Source organism: Dicentrarchus labrax, unplaced genomic scaffold (genome assembly GCF_905237075.1).
Source record: "Dicentrarchus labrax unplaced genomic scaffold, dlabrax2021, whole genome shotgun sequence".
In the NCBI taxonomy this organism is placed as follows: domain Eukaryota; kingdom Metazoa; phylum Chordata; class Actinopteri; family Moronidae; genus Dicentrarchus; species Dicentrarchus labrax.
The window spans coordinates 16,913,212-16,931,092 of NW_026136708.1; the positions used below are offsets into that span (position 1 = coordinate 16,913,212).

A 17,881-nucleotide genomic window follows, 5' to 3' on the forward strand; every position below is an offset into this window, starting at 1 on the left:
GGACTCAGCCTGCAGGCTATTTAAGACAGGACACATCCCAATGGGTGAGAATATATTTTAAACCTACAGGGAATAATATTGCTATCAAGGGCTGCGTTTAACATTCGCACCGCAAATACAAGTGCTTCATTTCAGAGGTGGCAAATATACACACCTTCTTTACTCCAGTAGAAGTACAGATACTTGTGTAAAAAAAGACCCCGATAAAAGTACAAATACTGATTCAACTTCTTTTTACGTCTTTTGTGTGTGATGTTTGGAAGGTGTGCAATGGTGCTAAATAAAAAACAAAACTGGTAATTCCAGTGCATTTCAATCTTAACATAAAGAATGTAAACAAGGTGAAACATAGCCGGGCTCTGTTTTAAGTTCAAAAGTACACTTCCCAGCACCTCTGAGGCTGACTTAAGTTGTATCTTGTTTGTTCAATCCCTACACAAACAGAAATGTAAAACAGGCCAGCTAGCCTGGCTCTGTCCAGTGTTCACAAATACTCTTACCAGCACCAACCATGTAAAAACAAGTTGGTTCCTGGTTACGGTACATTGTTGGTGTTGGCATTTATCTTTTTGGCTAGCTGTTTCCCCTCTGCTTGCAGTCTTTATGCTAAATTAATTGCCAACTGGCTCTAACTTGATTCTTTAAACCACAGATTTATGTATGTCCTCATAATATTTCAGAATTTACAGTTTATTATAACTTGGGTTTCATTTTTGGAGCTTTGGCCATTATTTCTATCAGTTCCCTAGTTCATTCCTGAGGTCTCAGAACATGATGGATTCTACTACAAAGAAGTCTGACATGGCAAGAAACATGAGCAGTCAGACCATCAGTTTTTTTTAAACCACTTTATTTTGAGTAAAATCAAACATGAGACCGTAATGCAAAAAAGAATCCACCTGTGCAGAGGAAAAATGTGTGTGCATATGAAGGGATTTACAACAGATAGTTTGGTTCAAAATGTAACAGTTAAGCTGCTTTTTTTCCGTCTTCCAACTACATTTGGCTAAAATGGGGTTCTTTCCCCAGCAGAGAATTTCTTAGCTTTGTCACTGCATTCCCTGATCTCAGTGATTCACTTTGCACACTGTGATTCACAGTACAATGTTATGGAAGATAGAAATAATGGCCAAAATTATCCAAGTTATCCTTTAACTCTATGTAATTCTTCTTATAATTTAGTGTTTTATATGCCTACCAATAATGCATAGAAAGAAGTTTTACAGATCATTGATACCTGAACACCATCAGACAAATTCAACAGGGGACCTGTTAAGTTCACTTCCTCCAAATAACCTCCTGACCTTCGCCTGGCGCACAGGACTGACACATCAGCTGCTGATGACAGATAACCTTTGACCCAGAAAACAGTAATCAGATCAATATTGTCTTGAGTAAGGCCACATTCCACAGAGAACACGTTGATAAGTGGACTGACCCTGGCTGTTTGAGGTCCTGATCCATCACGTTTACTTGAGCTCTTTGTCCTGTATTTTATGAATCTCTAATCTGAGATCTTTATTGTTGTGAAGCCTCTCAATGTCAGATCATCTGATGACCACGCAGTCTCTAAAGGTTTTCAGTCAAGGACTCTTTATGATTTGTAATAGATTAATTTGGCTGATGTCAAGCTCCTATATTTCTCCGCTATTTGTTGTATATGTATACTGCTTACACGTCTTGACGTTTAGACGGTAAAAAGATCAAATTCAGCCCTAAAAGCTTACTGCTTTATTAGATATCACTTACACAAATACACAGCAGATGTTCTTCCTTCAACTGGCATCTGAAAATCTGCATCTGCAGCTAGTCATTTAATGCTTCATTCAAAAAGCCTAGGCTGTAAAATCTACAGACATCATTAAGCATGTCTGCTAATTTCTAAAACCTGAAATACAGCAGCGATAAAACTACTAAGGCAACGCAACCTGAAACACATGTTTACTGTATAATGAAAGCTACTAAATGTGGGCCGACTTAAAACACATGTTTAGATAGAAACCTCCTATCAAAGTCTCTTCATTTCGACTTCGAGTCTTCATTAAATTTGCACCCTGTAATCCTGCTGCATAACATCTGAACCTTTATTGGAAGTCTTGGTGGATTGTTGAGGAGTGTTTGGGCTTTTTGAAAGTCTCCAGACTTCTAATAAGGAGTCAACCAAGCCAAAACATAAAAAAAACTTCAGTACTCTGTCTCTCCTCCTCTCACTGTCTGTCTTTGTCTCTCCTTATGTTTCTCTCTTGCAATTCAGTTAGGTCGTAAAAAGTACCGTAAGTTGTTGGTATGTTAGCCAAAGCATACCATCAACAGTTCATACATTCAAACTATATTTTAATGATTAACTACTCAAAAATGCATCATTAGAAATGTCTCCCTCTCCTCTGCCAATCTCTGCCTCCCTGTCTGAGTCAACAGTCATTTCTTTTTCCCACTATGCTCCTAAATCCTCCTTCAAATCAAGTTTCCCTGCCATCTTATGCCCACGCAGCACATGTTTCAAGACTCATAGCTTCTCAGAACAAATTGAGTTTAATGGGGGTGAGGCAGGGTGAGCTAAGGGGGGCGAGAGGGGAAGGCAAAGTGTGGGCTGTAAAAACACACCACATGCTACTCCATGCTATGAAGAGAACAGCAGCATTACTGCCCCTGACAGTATTTCTTACACCAAATCCAACAGTAACATATGCTGGCATGAACTGACACACACTTACATTACATCTTAATTTGTCATTTAATGACTTAACAATCAGGTTTGTATTAATATGTACAAAAACTAAACCAGTATAAATTGTAGTTGTAAGTCCATCTTTTACTCTGAGCAGTCACAGACGTCACTTCACCGACGTCTACACACAAACCTGGCCGGACAGGCAAGTGAGCAAATATACACACCTTTGACTAAACACTGACACGAACACACATAGTTGGTATGCACCTGAACACTGGTCTTTTTCTGCTCTCCTCATGGTGCGATGCTCTGGTTTAATTAACTGGACTACTGTAAAGGTTCTTCTAAGGCCAGCACATCCAGGAAAACACACACACAGAGTCACAGGGGCAGCGTCCTTCACCCTGACCAGGGTGCCTTGAAGAGAAAATTAATTTTTCCAAGGTGAGCATAGCTTGCTAAAGGGCAACTAAAAAGGCAGAAAGCCTTCTTAATAAAGCCATTCAAGAGGTTCTCTGGCATTCTGTCCACTTGTCTATATCTTCCAGACCTGAGCATGAACTGGATACACACATGCTGTCTGGATAACTACTGCAGCTACCAATCTACTGTATAGCTTGTTATCATTGTAAAGCTATTCTTACCAAGACTAACAAAGATACATACACAGCCGATTAGAGATGCCCTCCGGACATGTTTTAAGACGTATAAAAATACTCACAAAGAAAGTTTCCTCCTTCAAACAATGTGAAACCTCTGCACATACAGCATTATGCACAGTGAAGTAATAATAATAAAAAAACAACAACTCTGCAATAGATGCTTACCCTGCTGTGTTTCTCCATCGACTCACTGAATGCATCGCTTTCAGTATCTTCAGAGCAGCACAAGAGTGAACGTGCAAGTGTGTGTTTTGGATCTCCGTGTGTTTATTTCTGTCCCATGTGCAAAACCCTCAGCCGTTTTTTTCCTCTTCCACCTCCCTGACCTTTTAAATCTAGCAGGATCCAGGGGACTTACCCCCACAATCTCACTGGGAGATAAACGACTCCCCACAGCTATGAGGTTCAAATCCCTCCATCCAGGACCAGTCCAGGCAATAACACAGACATCAGAGGAGGGATACAACATTTCTTCTCCAGGAGAAGACTGCCTGCAAAAGCTTGCACAAAGAATTGGCCCAATAGGAAAAATAGAGTTCTTGTAAATGAACTATACAGTCAGGGTTTCTACCTTTTAGAAGCAAAACTGTGGTCTGTAAAGTCTCCTTGTGTGGTGTATAATAATTGAGAGTGGTGGTCCCTGGCAGCTATGATGAAGGAGTCATGGCTGATGCCTGGGACACATGCAGTAGAAGAGAGGGGGAAGCTGGGGCCATACAGATAATGGTATGAGGATGTATAGGTATTAGTGAAATGGTGGGATATGGGGGACACGAGGACCCCAGCACCCCCAGCAAGCAGCTGCATGTTGGTGCTGAAGAATGCCAGGATTGGGGGGGGGGGGGCACATCTGCTTTGGCTATTAAGAGACCCCCTCACTCATCCCATACACTTCAAAATGACTTTTATTTTAGAGATTTTTTTAGAGAAAGACTAAAGGAAGGAAGGAGGGAAGAAAGGGCAATAGGAAGGAAGGAAAAAGAAAACACCCCTCTAGGAGAGCTGAAGCCATTAGGAATGCATGCTGAGTTTTAAAAACAGAGAACAGAGAAGAAAAGGATAAAAATCAAATCAAGGGTAGAGAAAAAAGATGGGGGTTGGAAAGGAAAGAGGGCTTTTGCTTTTCTGTGAGAGAACCAGGCCAAAGCTTAGTACAGCGCCAGGTTCCATTCAGACTAGACAAAGTAAATAAAACCACTTGATGAAAAAGAGCAAAAGGAAGCCAGTGGATGGCGGAAAGAGTGTTCCAAGCAGGGGGGTATGAAGCTATACAAAGTTATAAAGATGCAGGGAGAGAGAACGACAAGGTCTGACTGTCTGTTTTTTCAACTTAGCAGTCAGCCTTATGCGATGGCCGGACATAGATCTACACAGATTATCACAGGATTGTCAAACATGAAGTCATATCTCTGTGTGGGGTGCAAATGAGAGAAAAAGAAAAACAGAAAGAGAGAGAGAGACAGCGAGAGAGAGAGAGAGAGACAGAGAGAGAGAGAGAGAGAGAGAGAGAGAGAGAGAAAGAGAGAGAGAAAGACAGGAACTCCCATTCATCTTCCCCATTAATCACTTCTACTGTCATCTCAATATCTCCCTCCATCTCCAGAGGACATCCAGACTGCTAATCTGGAATAATAAACAAAAGCGAGTTAACATCCCACTAATCAAAATGAGCGCCCGAGCAGGCTTGGTTTATTCCTTTTCCTGTTCCTGTGCCGTCAGCTTCTCTGGCCTGCCCTCTCTTCTCGTAACCCAAACCACACACTAATTCATAAATTACAAACAAAGAGTCCCTTGTGGTTTGGGAGGGACCAGGCCGGCACTGAAAACTGGCGCTACAGGGGAACGGCAACGCGTCAATTAGAAGGAAACCTGGCTGTCAGGGAGAGGTAGGTGTGGATGCATGCACACAGTCTCACACACTTAGACTTTCAGAAGCACAGACCTACTGTATACACATGCTCACAACAGACTGTAAAACACACACAAGCACACCATTTGGAAGCCATCTAAGCAATTTTGTCATTTTGGAGCCCAGGAGCTGACTGACGCCATTGTCTGGTGTAAGCGGCTCGCTGGGTTTCTCTGTCCCTGTTTAGGAGAGGTGACGTGGGTGTTCAGGTGTTGTGCAGGCAGTGTTGGAGTTAAACCTGCAGTTGTGTTGAGCTGAAGGGAGGCTTCTGTGGAAAAACACGTGTTGAACTGCAGGAGACCTTTCTACATGTTTCTTGTGCATGTGGATTAAACACTAAACATGTTTTCAGTGAGTTCAGCATTAGATGAAAGGAACCCATTATGGCTGATTACTATAGTTACTTTATCACCTAAATGTTCTCATTAATTTCCTATTTTACAATAAATACAGTCTGAATCCCATATAACTAAACTGAGAATAGCTACAGCAACCACTGACATCTAACTGCATGTTCAACCAACCAGCCAAACATCTAGTACATAAATCCAGAATATTTAACTTGCCATACAGTAATTAATCCAGACAAACATATACAAAGTAAGCCAGCACAAGACAGGAAATGTCACAGGCAGAGATGTATTACAAATAGAGAATAGAGAGAGAGATAAATGTGACAATTTATTGTGATATATATTTCATATCAGCCAGCCATACCCAATATTCTCTGACCAATAAGAGTAGAAATGCAGCCAAAATATGAAATTAAATTAGCTGACTGGCAGAACATTTGTGGGGAAAGTATTTTTGATAATTGATTCATAGTTTCAGTCATTTTTCAAGCAAAAAGCAAAATATTTGCTTGTTTCAGCTTCTCAAATGTTAGGATTTGGTGCTTTTCTCAGTTTTATATTATTAACTAAATATCTTTGGGGTTTGGAGTGTTGGTCAGACATAAAAAGAGATTTGAAAAAGTCACCTTGGGCTCCGGGAAACTGCAATTGACAATTATTTTCCACATGTTTTAACTCAATGGATTCATTGCTCAATCAAGGAAATAATAATAATAATTAACAGATAATAAAAAATGAACAGTAAGTCCAAAAAATACTTTCAAGACAGAGTTTTGGAGTGAAATGACATCTCTTCAGTGATCTCAACCCTTCTGCCTGCTCTGAGTTAGCACCAGTATTTGCAGTGTGTGAACATCTCGCTGCCCCTGTTGGTTTTACTGTATTATGCACCCTGTGGTTAATTACAGTGGAATCAAACTCCTGCCAGCGGAGCCTGTTCTCTACCAGCAGCTCATTAGGAAAAAAAAACACTATGGAAACACACACACACACACACACACACACACACACACACACACACACACACACACACACACACACACACACACACACACACACACACACACACACAAAGAGAGAGGATGGATGAAAAAATGAGTTTCACTGTTCCTATTAAAGGTACCAATACTGAGTAGGGTGTTGTCAGGTATCAGTCTAATCATGTGCATGTGTGTGCGCACTGTTGTCTGTATCTAAGTGATCTCATAGTTGTTTGTCAGTTACCTCATCTGTCCACACGTGAAGCCTAGACTTCCCTGTCAGAATCTAATCCAGTCAGTCAACCTGGCACATCTCTCACCTCCTGAGCACTTGTTTCCTCATGTTTCACAAGAATCCATACATACACAAACACACACACACAAATAATTAACACTCACACTCAATTTATCCGCTCATATGTTATCACATCCTCAGCAGGGAGAGCTGAAACAGCAATGACATTCCAGAGGGCAATGCAAGGTGAGGCATTTAAATTCAACTATGAGCAAAAGGTGAAAACAGAGTTGTGTGATAGACTGAATATGCAGAGAAATTACTCTTAGACCTTCAATATTTAAAGCCTTTAAGACAGAAGACATGCAGGACAGTCAAACTTCTCAAATAACACAACTTGAGCACAGAAACCAAGAGGCAAAAGTATCCAGACTGCAGCGGAGAGATTTAAAAGCGTGTTCAGACAGAAGACGAGGTGACACTTACACACACATTGCTGAATGGAAAATCCTTCGGGGTCCAGGCAGTAACTTTCTCTCTGAGTGTGTGTGTTTGTGTGCGGCTGTCTGGCTTGTCAAACACTGCCCCCTCCTCCTCCTCTCTGTCCTGCCAGGAGAGCTGGGGATAGCTTTGCCGTGAAAACAAGCGCTCACGTGAATAGTCCACCGTGGGTCCGACCAGAATGAGAGAGCAGAGCCCAAAAAAGGAAAAGAAAGGAGGAGGGAGGGAGGAAAAGCAAAGGATAGCCCCTTTAAGAAGGTACGCTCCTTTATGGTTACTCCCCCTTTTTTTTTTTTTTAAGCCAAATGGAGTATAAAGTTTGGATTATGGAGTTTCCTCTTCTTTTCTTCTTCTCATCCAGAGAGAATAAGGCTTTTCTAATGCTTCTCCTCTTTTAGTTTCCCCCTTCCTTCTTTCTCCCAGGGAGAGAGAAAGTTAAACCCGGCTTTAGACAACTGGAATGTGACAGCAGGAGAGAATGAGAGAGAGAGAGAGAGAGAGAGAGAGAGAGAGAGAGAGAGAGAGAGAGAGAATGAGGTGGTGTGCCAGGGAGTGTGTGTGAGAGAGAGGGAGAAAGAGAGACAGAAGCAGGGACATGTAGTGTCCACCTAGACAGTCCACTGCTGTGTGAGTGAGCAGTCATAGAAAGGGGGAGGGAAGGAGCAAGAGAAAGAGGAGGGGGCTATGAGTGTATGCATGAGTATGTGTGAGAGAGAGAGAGACAGAGAGAGAGAGAGAGAGAGAGAGAGAGAGAGAGAGAGAGAGGAGAAGGGATTAAAAAAAAGTGCAGCTCCAGGAAATGATCTGAGAAATTCATTCAGCTCAGATTGGGAATCTGGGAGTGTGGAGTGTCAGAGCTGGAACATGTTGCTCCAGGCTGCATCCAAGTGAACGTGCACAGTAGAGTTGTGCAATATGACCATATATACTGTGAGACAATATACATTTAAAACATGGTATCTTTCTCTTTAATTAGTCTGCTTGAATGAAGACATTGTGTTTCAACGAGCAGGACTGCTTTATTGCAATATTGGGTTTTTATAGAGACGTGCGTTGATTTGATTTTAATTCGCTACATTTAGCTATATTTAAGTTTACATTTTATTTAAATAGATACATTTCACAATAGAGGATTTAATCTATATTTGTTCATAGTTGTCATTTGGAGTTTTCTGAGGAGTGTTTGAGTGTTTTTTTGTAAGGATTTGGGTAAAATGCCATCATGTTTTTGGGTTTTCCATTTGGTTTTCCTGAAAGACAAACCAATGAGCTTGTCAGAGCTGTACAATGCATTGTTGAGATTTGAGAAGCGTTGACATTTACTTTGCCATTGCGCTCATTCATAACTTTTATAGAGAGACATTACGAGGTTTGTGTATGACAACATAGTCCTTACATAGATATAGGAAAAAGGAAAATATATATATATAAAATGAAATATATATTATTAAAGCTATCTTGTAGCGTTCTTCTAAAAACAAAACCCCACATGTATTGCGTGTATTCCTGAGACATAACAAACATGTTTCCTTTCTCGTAAAACATGAGTCATGCTGATTTCCTGAATATTTTAAATCTGCATTATTTAGATCCGCCTCCGCCTCTCCATGCTCAGTGCTGCGTTTCTTCGCACTGTTCTGCTGTCAACCGCCGGTGGAACAGCATGAAACCATCAGCAGGATTGTGTATCGTGTTGCCACCTATGTGTGAATCCTTATGTGTGTGCATGTGAGACAAACAAAACAGGGACCCGCTCTTGAAAACAATAATGCTATAACTACACAGGATAACTTGAATTTTATATTTGTATTGATTAAATAGCATATTCTCAAATCAAAATAGACAAATTTGTTTAATTATATTGCTTATTAATGAAACCAGACAGTCTCCTCTTCACACAACAAGAAAGCTGCTGTAATGAGATTAGAATGCGCTCTTGTTTTTATACAAAGGCATCCAAAGGCCACATGACATGTCACTGTAAATAAAGCTGGAACAAACAGATTTGGGAGGTGTACGCTGGGACTCCTCTGCAAGCCTCTGAGACCTGTAGTTACCCAGAACACCCTTCCATGCATGGATCCACAGACATTTAAATGTATCCTATACAGAACTATAATTCTAGTTTAAGATGCCCTGGGAATTTCTCCCCTGGGTTCCCACCCCCTACACTGCCTCTCCACACACACACACACACACACACACACACACACACACACACACACACACACACACACACACACACAAACACTATTCTCCCCTCTCCCTTTCTCCCTTCCTCTCCCTCTGTCCTCGTCCACCGCAGGAGGAAAACTGAAACCAGCCACAGACTGGAAAGCATTAGTCTGCCCCCCCCAATTCAACACACTCTACATACAAACGAAAACAAGAAGGATGGATCACAAAAAGAGCAGAGAGTAGCTTTCGCCGTGAGCGCAGAGTGACACGAAAAACAGTAGTGTACACAGTTTACGACTTCGTGAAGCTGACAAAGTTGGCACCGAATTCTCGTCCAGAGCTTTGCTTATTTTGCAGTTTCCAGACCAACAAAGAAGCAGTTGCTCATTTGGGAAAACAGGCCAAGCACAAACCACCGGACCGGGGGGGGGATGTTTGTGTGTTTGTGTGTACAGTGTTGTGCATTCAGTTTGTGCATGTACTGTGTAATCTATTTGTTTTTTTTATGTTTGTAGGTATGTTTGTACATGTGTCAACATGTGTTTGTGTGAAAACATGCAACTGTATGAATGTTAACTTGACTGCATGCTCCTATTATCCTACATTTCCAAAGCAGACAAACAGCCTAAAGCCAAACGCAGAACATTCCTCTGCTCTGGAAAGTGCTTCCTATGTTGGGGGCTGGAACGGTTACAGGGACATAAGTGGCTTTGACTAGCGGCAGCAGAGCGACAGACCCCAAAAATGATCATCAGAGACTTTCTCCCATTCCCACAGAGAGTGCTGATGAGACCTTTGGCCTCAATAAAAGTGCCAGGTAGGATTGGGTGGTCAGTATTGAGCCAGTAGGGCAGACAGGATGGAAGATAGACATTGATTATCTACAATGTCATGAGACTGTCTGCACAATGAAGAGAAAGGGGGGGAAGGCAAAGCAGGAAAGAAGTGAGCATTTCTGCCAATCAGAATACACTGCAGTATATTGACAGAAAATCAAATAATCAATAATTCGTTCAATACTGCAAATCTATACCTAATACCAATGATAACACACACACAGGACTACAATCACCATAGAATAAAAACAGTTTTTAAACAAATACAGGAAGTCCAATGCTAAACTATACTAATATGATAGGCCATGACACATAATAAAAAAAAAAAAGCTTAGACCTTGTCTGTGGTGAAGGAAGTTTCAAATCATTTACTTGAGTAATACGACGATATAAAAAGTAAAAACCTGCAATTAAAATGTCATAAGTTAAAAAAAGTATGATCAGCAAAAGGTTCTTTAAGCACAGAAAATGCCATCTTTTGAGTGTTTTATTATATTACATTATCATTACTAGATTTTTACACTTGTAGTTGGTCCTGGTGGTGCCAATTTTAACCATATTTTTATTAAGGTATCACAACATTTTGCATGTAAAATCTTTTTTGTAAGTAACAGTAACTGTTAATAAATGTAAGGGAGTCAAAAAGTACAGAAATAGAAACACAAAGTAGCACACTCAAGTAAAATACAACCATCTTCAATTTGTACTTGAGTAAATGTATTCAGTTACACTCCACCACTGGTCCTCACTGATTGAACCATTATAATGCACATACCGTCTTATCACTGCATGGGTTTATCTAGTGTTTTGGTTTACAGGTGAGGATGACGCTCATTTTTAACATGTGCCAACAGAGGTGATGAGTGCATTGAATGCCTCAAAGTTTAGAATTGAGTTAATCATACACAGTGAGTACTAAGTTGGCACTCATCCTATCATGCAGCAGTCACCTTTGTTATCTGTCTGTATCAGTGCAGCCCGCTGTTGTTGCTTCACTAAACAGTCTGTAGATAGTGGAATCAAAGCGTCTGGCTGACACACAATGTAGTTTCCGTTTCCAGTTTTTGTCTCTTTCTTTTTTCATTGCAGGGACTTTTTAAAGGTTTGGTGCCGTGACACAAACCAAAGCGAATAACGATGGATACAAAACACTGCACCGCTGGCTCAGGAGAAAAGGAAAATCACTGAGTTCTGAGAACACTCTTAACTCACATTAGTCATGGATATTGTGGCGAGATACAAGGCTTTATGGAAGTTTTTTTTTACACTAACAGGAAAAATTATTAAGACTAATGGTCCAAGTTACAACAAATCTCTTTCTCTCTCTAGCAATCAGCCGTTCAGTTTTGCTTTGTTTTGCCTAAAGGATTTGAAAGATTTTTAACTGCATAGCTTACAGACACTTCATAAGCACCACATCACAAACTGTAATGAGTCCTGTTTATTCATGGTTTACTTACTCAGCTAGTTTTTAAATGGAAATAATCCAGTTCAAATTCTCTTTTTTTATCTTGCCTTAGAGAAATTGCTGCCTTTTAAGTAACAAAAAAACTTTTCCTTTGAACAAATCTTAATTAAGCTGCATTTTAAATAAGAAGACTTTAAAGCATTAGAGTCTAACCAATGCAGCTTCAGTAACAGAATGGTGTATTTTGGTAAGAACACTGTTATTTACAGCAACAGCCTATAAGATTAGTTGCATATTAGGTTGTGTTACGTACAATCACACAAGGGAGCTGCCACCAGGGAAAACCCTCTGTGGAACTTGCAGTTGGCAGTTTGGTTGATTGCTCAAAGGCACTATCAAAATAGTATCTGCATAAATCCTCTACACAATCCTATTCCCTCAGATAGTCATGGGCATGAACCAGTCAAGTTCCTGCTCAAACCTTCAGGCTATCGCTGTGTGCAAAGTCGGAAATAGTGGACAGAACGGAGACAGAAGACAAACAAGGAAGAGGGATGAGATGAAAGGCAGACGTTTATAGGTTGTGAAGGTGACATGGACGAGGGAATGGAGAACACTGAAGGGGACAGAGTAAGAAAAAGACAGCAGGCACCAACTATGCATGGTGAAAAAAGTCAAGCATGTGTGAGTGGTGGGTGGGAAAGAGGAGAAAGCAAAAAAAGGGAAAGGTGGGAGCAGCTGTGAGAACTTAAAAGGGAATTTAACACTTTTTGTTCAAGATAAATTTTAATCTGATTAAACTTCTTACAGACTTTCACCCCCGGGCAAGTGACCACACCGGCTGGGGGTTAAACTAGATTTGCAATGTATGATGAGTATGTGTTTGAAGGAGGGGAAAACTACCAAAATTGGCATGTGATTTATCGACTTTTTATTTGCGTCGTGTCGACGTGTGTGTCTGGTTCTACATGTTGCCTCTGTGCACCAAAACAGACACCAGATGATGTGAGTCAATGAGACACATTGCGTGGGGCAGACATCAGCTGACTGGTAAAGCCACAACCCCTTGCATCAGCAAATCACCATGGCGACAATGTGTTCCCGCCAAAAAACTCTCTCCGTGTTACCCGCCCTGCTCCGGAGACCACACCCCGAGCGGCTTCAATGCAGTCACTTTACTGAACTTCGGTAAAGCACAGAGGAGACTACTATCAAACTCACAGCCTTTTATGGGCATTGGCTGAACCAACCACAACCAACTAATAATGCAACACACCGACACACTCACACAGGTCAGCTGAGGTCACGTGCTGTGTGTTTTCTCGCAGCAGTGTTCCTGAGAGTGCCAGCTGCTGGCTGTTATTCCAGGGTTTCTGCAGAGTCAGGTTTGTGTTACGAGGCTGGGGAGCATTCAGAGGGGCCGCTTCATTCCTTTCTGCTTGCTTCTCCACTCACTAAAATCAGACACACCACGGATCACACTTCGGGTCAAAGACTGTGTTTTAAAGCACCTTTTTCCTGGGTCTTGGTTTGTTTTACCCAATGGGTGAGGTCAGACATATACTATATGATGACACAATGAGAGCCAGAATCCTCTGACGTTACCGCTGAAGTATTTGAGGTTTAAGTGAGGTGATTTTTCTGTGACTAACACACCGGTTGGTACAATTGGATTCTGCCGTTGGTAGTACACCACACCCAATGTGGCTGTGCATTCAGGTGAAAACATACTCAAATAATTCTTTGTTTCTTTTCCACTAGCAAGGTGCACCTTCAATATATTACCTGAAACTGGCAGTGTGCAAACCCACACCAGCCTCCAAAATGTTCCCTGCTGGTCATACTCAATGAAATCAAGCAGTGCTTACAACCCTCAAATGAACAATTTCAATTACTCTCAGTGAACAGGAAGCTGTTCTTTGGATAAAAGGGCCATGACAATTGCAAACAAGAAAACAAATCAAAGGCACTCTGAGTCCTGAGTATAATAAAAAGCCTTTAATATTACATCAGTTCGTTACTGGAATTTCTCTGATTTGGGAAAAGCGCCAGTAAGCATTATTTCTAAGACAGAAAGGTAAAATTCAGGCGTATAAATAGGTGAATCAGTTCACATTTACATATTATTTTCTACCTTTTAAATCGTTTCACCTGAAAATAACTGAAGAGCATATATTTTAAAGTTTGGATTAATCATATTTATTGATAAATGGAATGACACCCTTTAGCTTTTTTTTGGTTTTCCTTTGTTTCAGGATACTTCCTGCTGAACATCATTCCTTTATGATTATTTCTGACATTGTAATAATGTTTATTATTTTAATCCACATCATCTTTCCGAATACTGGTCCTGAAAGAGGAGGATAGGGTTTTCAATTTTGATGATTAATCACCTGATTAGAGACCTAACAGACTGTGGGTTAGATTAGAGATTAAGAACTCAAGCTCTCGTACTGACAAGAAGGCAAGCAGCTTGGACCTTTTGCACCTGATAAACTACTGTACGTCAGCTGTGTGTACAAACCTGCATATGTGTCGGATGTGAGTGTTTATTTGCTCCACTGTACACAGTATAAATGTGTGTGTTTTTGACTGTCTATAAGGGAGAAGGATGGGGCCCAGTAGCAGCTACTGCCTGCCCGGCTGGACTGCAGTTCCACACAACTGGGCCAAGATAAACATCTTCTCCACAGTCTCCTCTGCTGACATGACATGAATGTGTGCGGGGGAGCTGCAGGACTGTGTGGCTTGCAGTGGTCACATGTGTATCTCAAGTATCTGCGTGCATGTATATTTGTGTGTATGTGTCTGTGTATGTCTGCATAACCAATTGGGACAATTTGAACCCTAAGCTTCTGAATTACATCTTTATCTTCCTCTATTTTCCCCTGTTACATCTAAATCAGCTCCCCCTGAGCCACATGTAGGCAGCTAGAGCCTCCGCTACTCGGATTGTGTCCATAAAAAACACAGTCCAGTGACCACACCTCTGTCAGTCGCTTGCAGTTTAGTCTCTACATTGTAACATTCACCAAACGAATGAAAGCAGCTCCTATGGTGCCTAAATTAAACACTTTAAAGGAAAAATCCATCCTCAGATACCTTAACATTGTTACTTTGTGACATTCAATAAAGTTAGTTTGTCATGAAGAGTAAGTTTAGTACATTTTCAGAAGGGACTATTGACAACCACCCGTGAACAATGCACTCTGTGAACATGACTGCTGTCAAGTTTTATGTGGAAATTGAAACATACCAAACAAACAAAATAGGCCCAAAAAGCTGTTTTCCTAAATGTGTTAATGTAATTTATTTCCCTTAAGTCTCTTCCATTATTACACACATTGTCATTATTTCTAATAAGTTAGTGTTTATGGGTTTACAAACACACCAAACGTGGCTGAGCTCCGGTGACTGAAATTACCCTAAAATCATCCAAAAGCACAAAAAGAATCAGTTTTTTGTCCAGTTAGCAAACTGCTTTTTCCAAAGTCCAGAACTTCGAAACTCAACGTTTAATCCACCATGGACACAAAGTCCTTAAAGTGCACAGAATAATTGTGAATGAGGTAACTGAGGTAAGATTGTTATGTTATATAGTTCAACCAGTAAGTGGAAAATCTGGTTAACAGCTAATCTGCATAGCTTTGTCTTTGTGTCCAGTCCCACATCAGCAGTAGTCCTAAATCTGAAAACAAATATAGGATATTAATGGACTCATTATACTTTCATTAGGATTTTTTTAGGGATCCTTTTTCCATTTTGAGGTTTCAACCCCAGGGTTGGAAATGTCTGCGTTGCCTCCACCCCCTTTCCCCAAATCCAGGTCCTCTGTTAACCAGCTAAGCGCCACAATTAATCCATTTCCTCCTACGAAATTAGACCTGTTCATTAGGCTTTCAATTCCCTTTTATCCCCCTGAAAGTCCGCTCTGCATGGTTCCAAAGAGGCTGTGTGGCTTGTTCAGGGTGATCCATTACACTGCAGTGAACACTCTTGAGGGGAAGCCTTGGAGGGAAGTTTAGGAGAGAGGCCTCCTCATCTTGATATAAAGTCTGAAGCTTTAATACCTCTCGGGGGAGGAAAAGAACTGTGCTCTGGGTAACGAGGCCTGTGCTCTGGGGCTTACACAGGAAGGAGAGAAAGATTCTTGTGGATTTGATTTGATCAGCACAGACGTCTATAAATCATATTTTGTTGAATTAAAGTTATCGCAGTGCTCTATGATACAAAGACAGACATACAGAAGCAGGATGCCCTCAGGCTGCGTGTCTTCACCAACAACGAAGAGGAAAGATGTTGGCAAGTTGGAAGAAGGATGTTGTGGGGCTGCAGGACAGACCTCAGAGGTCTGGTTGAGCAAGCTGTATAAATAGGACCCTTCCTATAACTGTTATACCAACGCATGACCAAAAAGACATGCTTACACTATGCATCAACCAGAATTTGATTCTTTTTTAATCAAACATACATGTTGCCAAGAGGCAGAGTTTTTCATTCCTGCAGCTTCAAAAGACGTGGGTCAAACCCTTGACAAAATAACCTACACAACATTACAAGAAAGAAACTTCAAAGGGGCCATATTGGAACCTTGCCTTTTCAAGAAAGTGCCCCGAGCAGGCTCATTCATCAATCTCCAACAGTAAATATTTCCAAGATTAGGTTATGAATAATTTGGAAGTCAGAACTCATTGCTGCTATTTTATATACTTCATCTTCCTGAAATGTAGAGATTTTTAAATATTTAGAGCTGGGATCGGACTCTTGGCTTAAGTATTTTTTGACAAACAAACAAACCTTAGGGACTTCCTCCAGGGGGACTGGATGTAAATGAAGCCTGACAGTGGCGGCTGTGCAGAGTGTGTGTGATCTGCTGGGAGACTGATGGCAGGTTCTGGGCCATTTGCTGCAGTGTTATTTCTAAAGAGCAAGTCCACCCCTGGGGCTGTGTGAGGAAGAAGCTGGAGCTTGGGGGGGTTGATGGCTTTATAAATCACAGGCAGGCCAAGGCCGATAGAGAGTCCATATACTGTGAAACACACACTTATGCATGTGTGTGAAGTACACCCAAACACCAACTCATACACATATAAAGACTCGTAAAAGGCTGTTGCCTAAATTATTTTATTCTTGGCAGGCTGCAAAAGCCCCTAAAATAGCACTTAGGCCATCACGGGACAGTAAAGATTTTAAGTGGGTTAACACCTCCTTCAGGCAGCGTGGTCCGTGCTACAAATTTAGTTATACACACAAACACGTATACATACTCAAAATATTGATTTCAGATCCTTTTAGAACCAAACAAAATCTTACTTTTATTTAAAAAAAAACTCTAAATACCTAAAACAGGGCTTCCTATGTATTCATTGTGAATCCATGATCAAACTGGAAAAAATTGCCAATTGTATTTCTTCCCTTGTTGTTTCAACTTCCCAAAAATAAAAGCTAAAATATTTTATTCCTCCTTTTGCTGGGGACCTCCTACAATCAACTGAAGGACCCCTGTTGGACCCCTGTTGGACCCCAGTTTGAAAACCACTGACGTAAAAGTCTAACAAACTTGCCAACTTGCCAATCAAGGGGATTTTTATTTAACCATTCACTACGAATCAAAAATTCTGTAATTTTTTTAAAGCTCCAGTGTGCTGAATTTTTTGGCATCTAGTAGTTGTAATTGCAGATTGACGCTCCCTTGCTTCACCCTCCTCTTTCAAGTGCAAAGGAGAGATTACGGTGGCTGGGAAAATGTGCAAAAAACAAATGCCCCTATCTAGAGCCAGTGGTTGGCTACTGTAGAAACATGGTGGTTCAACATGTCAGACTCCATGGAAGGTAACTCGCAGTGTCTGTAGTTATTAACGGCTCGTTCTGATGTAACAAAAACATAATGATTCCTATATTCAGGTGACAAAAAAGAGTCTGTTAAATGTTACACACTGAAGTGTTGTGCTATTAATCACTTTGTGTAAGTAGATTACACTTTTCTCGACTGAAACAAAACATTGGACAGACAACCACACACACAAACACACACACACACACACACACACGCACGCACACACGCACACGCACGCACATAAATACAACCAATCATGTGGAGACAGACTTCCTCCATCCCCTACTCCAACACAAATGGGGTCAATCCTAC

At 41.0% G+C, this 17,881-nt stretch overlaps 1 protein-coding gene across 2 annotated transcripts in view; it reads right to left on the bottom strand.

Moving 5' to 3' along the window:
- The window catches only part of LOC127368730 (protein eva-1 homolog A), a 74,740-nt gene that overhangs the window by 22,125 nt on the left and 34,734 nt on the right, over positions 1 to 17,881 (bottom strand). The window contains exon 1 of one of the 2 annotated variants that reach the window (XM_051409845.1): positions 7,297 to 7,941. The exons of the other annotated variant lie outside the window; for it this stretch is intronic. The gene's annotated coding sequence lies outside the window, so the exon portion shown is untranslated. Of the gene's footprint in view, positions 1 to 7,296; positions 7,942 to 17,881 lie in introns of those variants that run through there. 2 annotated transcript variants of the gene reach the window in all.